The sequence below is a fragment of the Triticum aestivum genome, chromosome 5D, assembly GCF_018294505.1.
Source record: "Triticum aestivum cultivar Chinese Spring chromosome 5D, IWGSC CS RefSeq v2.1, whole genome shotgun sequence".
NCBI classification, from domain to species: domain Eukaryota; kingdom Viridiplantae; phylum Streptophyta; class Magnoliopsida; order Poales; family Poaceae; genus Triticum; species Triticum aestivum.
The window spans coordinates 29,099,655-29,107,515 of NC_057808.1; positions in this window are offsets into that span (position 1 = coordinate 29,099,655).

Below are 7,861 nucleotides of genomic sequence, written 5' to 3' on the forward strand. Positions count from 1 at the left end.
GGGGAGTGGGAGATGGGCTAGGCCGGCTGGGCCGGGGGTCGGCCCAGTTGGGCCAGCGGTCCAGTGGGGGGGAGGGCCTTCTCTCTTCTTTTTTTCTTTGCCTGTGCTGTGTTCTTTTGCTTTTTCTTTTTATTTGTTTATTTTCTTTTCTGTTTTATTTCATTTAAAAGTATTTGGGCATTTTATAAAAATGTGTTTTCTCCACCATAATTACCAGTGTATTATTTGGCACCCACCGAACATTTTTGTTCAAATTTTTGAAAACTTTTATTTTCCACTTTGATTTTAATTGAAGTTTGAACTAGGAGTTTGAAAAGAAATTTGATGCAATTGTGATCAAGCCCTGTTTAGCAACATGATTAGCTTAATCTCAGAGAGTTACTGTAGCATGATTCTCGGGGTGTTACAAATCTCCTCCACTACAAGAAATCTCATCCCGAGATTTAGGAGGTAGAAAGAAACAGTGCGGGGTATTCTTCGCGCAGACGATCCTCTCGTTCCCAAGTGGCCTCATCTTCAGAATGGTGCGACCACTGGACTTTGAGAAACTTGATCGCCTTCTGACGTGTGCGGCGTTCAGCTTGGTCAAGAATGCGGACCGGATGTTCCTTATTGGAGAGGTCTTGCTGCAATTCGAGCACTTCATGATCCACAGCTCGGATTGGATCCTTGAAGCAACGGCGGAGCTGTGACACATGGAACACATCATGAACCTGAGAAAGGTTCGGCGGTAGCTCCAGTTGGTATGCCACTTTTCCACGCCTTTCGAGAATAGTGAATGGGCCAATATAGCGAGGAGCTAGTTTGCCCTTGATCCCGAAGCGGTGAGCACCCTTCATAAGTGTGACTCGAAGATAAGCCTTTTCGCCAGGTTGATAGACCATGTCTTTATGATGACGGTCATACTGACTCTTCTGACGTGACTGAGCAGCCTTGAGATTCTCACGAATAATGCGGACTTGTTCTTCGGCATCTTGGATAATATCCGGACCGAAGAGTGGACGTTCCCCAGTTTCTGACCAGTTCAGAGGGGTTCGGCACTTTCGTCAATATAACACTTCGAAGGGGGCCATCTTCAGACTAGCTTGATAGCTATTATTATAAGAGAACTCAGCATACGGGAGAGATTCCTCCCATTTCTTGCCGAAGGAAATAACACAAGCTCGAAGCATGTCTTCGAGAACTTGGTTGACGCGTTCAACTTGCCCTTGCGATTGAGGATGAAACGCAGTACTGAATGACAGATGAGTTCCCATAGCTTCTTGGAAACTTGCCCAGAATCTTGAAGTGAATAAGCTGCCACGGTCTGAGCTGATAACCAATGGAATACCATGGAGTGAAACAATCCTGGTCATATAGAGCGTTGCCAACTGGCTAGCAGTGATCGTTTCTTTGACCGCCAGAAAATGTGCAACTTTGGAAAGTCGGTCAATGACGACAAGAATAGCATCATTACCTTTCTGTGATTTGGGAAATCCAGTGACGAAGTCCATCTCAACATGGTCCCATTTCCATTCAGGAATAGAGATAGGTTGCAGAGTTCCAGCAGGTCTTTGATGTTCTGCTTTGATACGACGGCAAACGTCACACTCAGCAACATAACGAGCAATGGCTTGCTTCATATTAGACCACCAGAATCTCTGACGGATGTCTTGATACATCTTTGTACTACCAGGATGGATACACAGAGGTGTATCATGAGCTTCTTTCATAACTTCCTGTGTCATATCCAGGTTTTTCTCTGCACATGGCACCACTAGGCGGCCCTTGAAGTATAGGGTGCCATCTTCAGCAATGGTGAAGAATGAGGGCTTTCCTTCTGCGAGGTAGCGCTTAATCTTGTGGGCTTCAGAGTCATACTTCTATAGCCTTTTGATGCTATCCACGAGATCTGGTTTAGCAACTAGGGTATTGAGGGAACCCTGGGTAACAACGTGGAGGTTCACCTTGCCAAACTCCTTAGGAGGGGGAGTGAGTGCACCCGAAGGGACAATATGGAGGTTCAGCTTCCTGAATTCTTCAACAAGCGAGGGCTGAACTTTGTGAACCTGGAGGTGGTTGCAGTAAGACTTGCGGCTCAAGGCATTAGCCATTACATTAGCCTTGCCTGGCGTATAGGAAATACCCAAGTCAAAGTCTGCAACAAGCTCCATCCATCTCTGTTGACGGAGGTTCAGATCTGGCTGAGTAAACAGATACTTCAGACTTTGGTGGTCAGTGAAGATCTCGCAACGATTACCGAGAAGGTAATGTCGCCACTGCTTCAGCGCATGAATGACAGCAGCAAGTTCGAGGTCGTGAACTGGGTAGTTCTCTTCGTGAGGGTGCAATTGCTGAGAGGCATAAGCAATCACTTTGCGGTCTTGCATTAGGACACAGCCTAATCCTTGACGGGAAGCGTCGCAGTAAATGACAAAGTCCTTCTTAGTATCAGGTGGAGCTAGAACTGGAGCAGAAGTCAACTTGTCTTTGAGTGCTTGGAAACTTTCCTGAAATTTGTCTGTCCATTGGAACTTGACACCCTTATGCAACAGGTTAGTCAGAGGCCTGGCGATCTTAGAGAAGTTCTCGACGAATCGACGGCAATAGCTGGCGGGACCGAGAAAACTTCTGACTTGCTTAACGTTCTTGGGAGGAGTCCAATCAAGAATAGCCTGAACTCGTTCAGGGTTGACGGCAATACCATCCTTAGAGATGACATGCCCGAGATAGGTTACTTCGGGTAGCCAGAATTCACATTTGGAGAACTTGGCATATAGTTGATGCTCTCGTAGCTTTTCCAGCACAAGTCGAAGATGTTCAGCATGTTCTTCTTCGTTCTTGGAAAATACCAGGATATCATCCAGATAAACCACGACGAACTTGTCGAGGTAATCCATGAATATATAGTTCATCAGACGAGAGAAGGTGGCTGGAGCATTGGTTAAACCGAAAGACATGACGGTGTACTCGTATGAACCATAGCGAGTCACGAAGGTGGTCTTTGGGATATCCTCTTCGCGAACACGGATCTGGTGGTAGCCCAACCTCAAGTCGAGCTTAGAGAACACTGACGAACCCGCCAGTTGATCATACAGATCATTGATCCGAGGAAGGGGGTATTTATTCTGGATGGTAGCTTGGTTTATAGGACGGTAGTCTTGAACTAACCGGTTTGTCCCATCCTTCTTCTTGACAAAGAGAGAAGGTGCTCCCCAAGGAGAGCAACTTGGGCGAATGAATCCCTTGCGAAGAGATTTGTCGATTTCCTCCTTAAGCTCAAGGAGTTCATGCGGCGGCATTTTGTAGGGTCGCTTGGCTATAGGAGTGGTGCCTGGTTTCATGTCGATGATGAATTCGACAGCTCTAGCAGGGGGAATCCCTGGAAGTTCTTCAGGAAACACGTCGAGGAATTCACGCACGACGGGAATGTTTTCAATGCCCTCGAGTGGTGCAGCGTTCAATGCATTCAATGCATAGAGCCTTGCCTCGGCATTTTGCACCAGATGAGCTTGGTAAGCAACTATTTCATCTGAAGGGTGTAGCAGATGGACGGTTTTAGTGGCGCAAACTATAGAAGCAGTATGCGCTTTCAACCAATCCATACCCAAAATGAGGTCGATGTTAGATGACTTCAGGATAATGGGAGAGACATAGAATTCCAGCCCTTCGATTTCCACGGGGACATCGATGCCAACCAAGGAGGTTTGACACTGTCCCACGGGGGTTTTGACCAATACAGAGGTGTTCATCTCCTCACATTTAACGTCGTGCTTGTATGCAAAATCTTCTGACATGAATGAATGCGATGCACCTGTATCAAATAAAACGGATGCTGGTACTGAATTTACGAGGAGTGTACCCATCACAGTAGCAGGCTGGTCTTGAGCTTCGTTGAGATCAACGTGGTTGGCATGAGCACGACCATAAGACTTAGCATTGTTGTTGTGAGGCTGATTGTTACCACGGCCAGTTGCTGGAAGGGCCAGTTGATTCTGGTTCTGGTTGCATTCTTTAGCACGGTGTCCTAGTTGACCACACCTGAAGCACAAGCCATTATTCGGAGTGGGAACAGGAGCTTGGGATGGTGGAGCTGGAAGTCTTGACTGCCTAGATGGTGGTGGAGGCAGACGAGGTGCAGCATATGTCTGCCTTGGGGCAGATGCATTTGGACGGTACATGCTGTTCGGGATCCATATCTTACGCTTCTGTGAGGGCGGGCCCGAAGATGAGCCCGTGTCACGGTTGCGCCTGTGAGAGCTCTGGTATTCCTGCAGACCAGTTTCGACATTGATGGCCTTGTTCACCAAGGTGGCGAAATCAGCAAAGTCATGCACTAGAAGTGCGAGCTTGATGTCAGCTTGAAGGCCATCACGGAACTTCTCCTGTCTGCGTGCATCAGTTGCAATGTCTTCTTCAGCATAGCGGGACAAGTCCAGAAACTCCCGCTGATAAGCTTCGACAGTTTTGTTGCCTTGGGTGAGGTTGCGGAACTCACGCTTCTTCCGGTCCATGACTCCTTGAGGAATGAAGCGGGCACGGAAAGCAGCTTGGAAGTCTGGCCATGTGATGATTGTTCCAGCTGGCAGAGTACGCCTGTGGCTGTCCCACCATTGAGCTGCGGGTCCCTTCAAGAAGAAGGAAGCAAAGGTGACATAGCTGGCAGGGGCTACATCAGCAGACTCCATCTCATAGGTGATGTCACGGAGCCAGTCATCAGCATCCAGAGGCTGAGTTGAGCTGCGGTAGATGGTTGGGTTGAGGCGTATGAAATCTTGAAGAGTCACTTGAGCTGGCTGCTGGTTCATATTGGGGCGAGGAAACTGGGCCATCATATTTTCCATGAATTGGCGGTTCAGTTCAAACTGTTGGATCATACCAGCCATGTACTCAGGTGGTCGTGGGGCATCGCCACCACGACCACGACCACCTGGTCTAACCATCCTGCTAATATATAACAGGGGTAGTTCAGCATTGAGAAATTTGCAATGACAAGAATCATTCATGATGAAACATGCATAATGAAAGGAGCACGATAGCTACTACATAGTAGTCGGCATAACTTTACAAAAGGGGTCATGCATAGAGTTCAGTACATAGAGTTCAGTACATAGACTAAAACATCATAGGCGGCACACAGGCTCGCGGCGACTGCAACTAATACTACAAGCAAGCCTACATCAGTCCCAAGAGGTACTGTGGAGGTAATCGTAGCCCGACAGCTGGTAGTGAGGCAACGGATAGCCCTCGACGTCAGCAGACTGGGGGCCGCGGATACTCAGGTGTAGAGCCCGACGCTCAGGTGGCAGAAGAGGACCAAGTGCGGGGGAGTAGCCTCCCACCTCTGGCCAACCGACACCGTGGGGCATCACGGTCCTGGCTGGGTAGATCGCAGTACGCGGTATCTGTCCAGATCGGACAAAGGGGTGCAGCAGCGTCAGAGCTCGGTAAAGGTGCTGACGGGTGGTGTACATCTCGTGGCAAAGAGCTCAGTTAGCTCGATCCAGCCCATCAGCATGCAGAACAAGGTGCTGATGGTAGAAGGGCTCTCGGGTGACAGTGGAGTAGGCAGCAGTATAGTATCCCTCCGCACCATCATCGGATGCGATAGCAATGTGCCTGAAAGGGGAGGTGTCCAACTCCCGATACTCTCCACGAAGACGTGTCAGAGCAGCATAGGCAGCATCGTGGACAGCCATATCGATGGTCACACCAACACCATGTGCGGTGTGCAGCACAGTAGTGGAGTCATACTCCCGAGAGTAGAGCTGGACGATGGCATGGTACTGCTCCTGGTTAAAGTCCTGGTACTCCTCGTAGACGGTGTACTCAGGGTGCCAGCGATAACCCAGATAGGTCATCATCTCAGCTAGCACCGCAGGTGATCCCGAGGCACCAATGGCCGTCGTGTGACGAACGACCTGCCTCGTGGGTTCCATCTGAAAGCAAAGACGTTTCAAAGGAGTCAAATGACAGTGTGTGAATTGTTCAATATACTATTCTAGGAAACAACTATGTCTTATCCAACTTTGGGGTGAATGCGGTCACGGGATCCTAGTGTTAGAGTTAGTAAATTCGTTTAACCCGAGTAGAAGAGAGTTCAGAGTCCCAGAGTAAAGGTCGAGGAGTAAAAGATACTAGTACCACCCAATGGCGACGTGGGCCCGTAAGACACACAGCCATGTTAGTAAAAGTTTTGTAATGTCTAGACTCGACTTCGGCCAAGGAGTGTGGATAGGGGGATTCCTACAGGCAGTCGGCTCTGATACCAACTTGTGACGCCCCCGATTTGACCGTACACTAATCATGCACGCAAATGTGTACGACCAAGATCAGGGACTCACGGGAAGATATCACAACACAACTCTAAAACATAATTAAGTCATAGAAGCATCATAATACAAGCCAGGGGCCTCGAGGGCTCGAATACAAGTGCTCGATCACAGACGAGTCAGCGGGAGCAACAATATCTGAGTACAGACATAAGTTAAACAAGTTAGCCTTAAGAAGGCTAGCACAAACTGGGATACAGATCGAAGGAGGCGCAAGCCTCCTGCCTGGGATCCTCCTAACTACTCCTGGTCGTCGTCCGCGGCCTGCACGTAGTAGTAGGCACCTCCAGTGTCGTAGGTGTCGTCGTCGACGGTGGCGTCTGGCTCCTGGGCTCCAACATCTGGTTGCGACAACCAGATAGAAAGGAAAGGGGGAAAAGAGGGAGAGAAGCAACCGTGAGTACTCATCCAAAGTACTCGCAAGCAAGGAGCTATACTACATATGCATGGGTATATGTGTAAAGGGGCATATCAGTGGACTGAACTGCAGAATGCCAGAATAAAAGGGGGATAGCTAGTCCTGTCGAAGACTACGCTTCTGGCCATCTCCATCTTGCAGCATGTAGAAGAGAGTAGATTGAAGTCCTCCAAGTAGCATCGCATAGCATAATCCTACCCGGCGATCCCCTCCTCGTCGCCCTGTTAGAGAGCGATCACCGGGTTGTATCTGGCACTTGGAAGGGTGTATTTTATTCAGTATCCGGTTCTAGTTGTCATAAGGTCAAGGTACAACTCCGGGTCGTCCTTTTACCGAGGGACACGGCTATTCGAATAGATAAACTTCCCTGCAGGGGTGCACCACATAACCCAACACGCTCGATCCCATTTGGCCGGACACACTTTCCTGGGTCATGCCCGGCCTCGTAAGATCAACGCGTCGCAGCCCCACCTAAGCACAACAGAGCGGTCAGCACGCCGGTCTAACCCTATGCGCGCAGGGGTGTGGGCCCATCGCCCTATGCACACCTGCACGTTGCGTACGCGGCCGAAAGCAGACCTAGCCTAGTGGCGTTCCAGTCCAATTCGGCGCGCGCCACTCAGTCGCTGACGTCAAGAAGGCTTCGGCTGATACCACGACGCCGGGATACCCATAATTACTCCCGCGTAGATGGTTAGTGCGTATAGACCAAATGGCCAGACTCAGATCAAATACCAAGATCTCGTTAAGCGTGTTAAGTATCCGCGAACGCCGACCAGGGCCAGGCCCACCTCTCACCTAGGTGGTCTCAACCTGCCCTGTCGCTCCGCCACAAAGATCCACTTGCGGGTACTCCTACGAGCCGACCCGACTTTAGTCATCACATGTGTCATGTATGTAGTATATAAGTATATACCCGTGATCACCGCCCAGGTGATCACGGCCCGATAGTATAGCACAGCAGACGGACAAGAATGTAGGGCCACTGATGGAAATCTAGCATCCTATACTAAGCATGTAGGATTGTAGGTAAAGGTAACAACAGTGGTAGCAAGGATAGGCTATGCATCAGGATAGGATATCGGAAAACAGTAACATGCTACACTACTCTAATGCAAGCAGTATAGAGAAG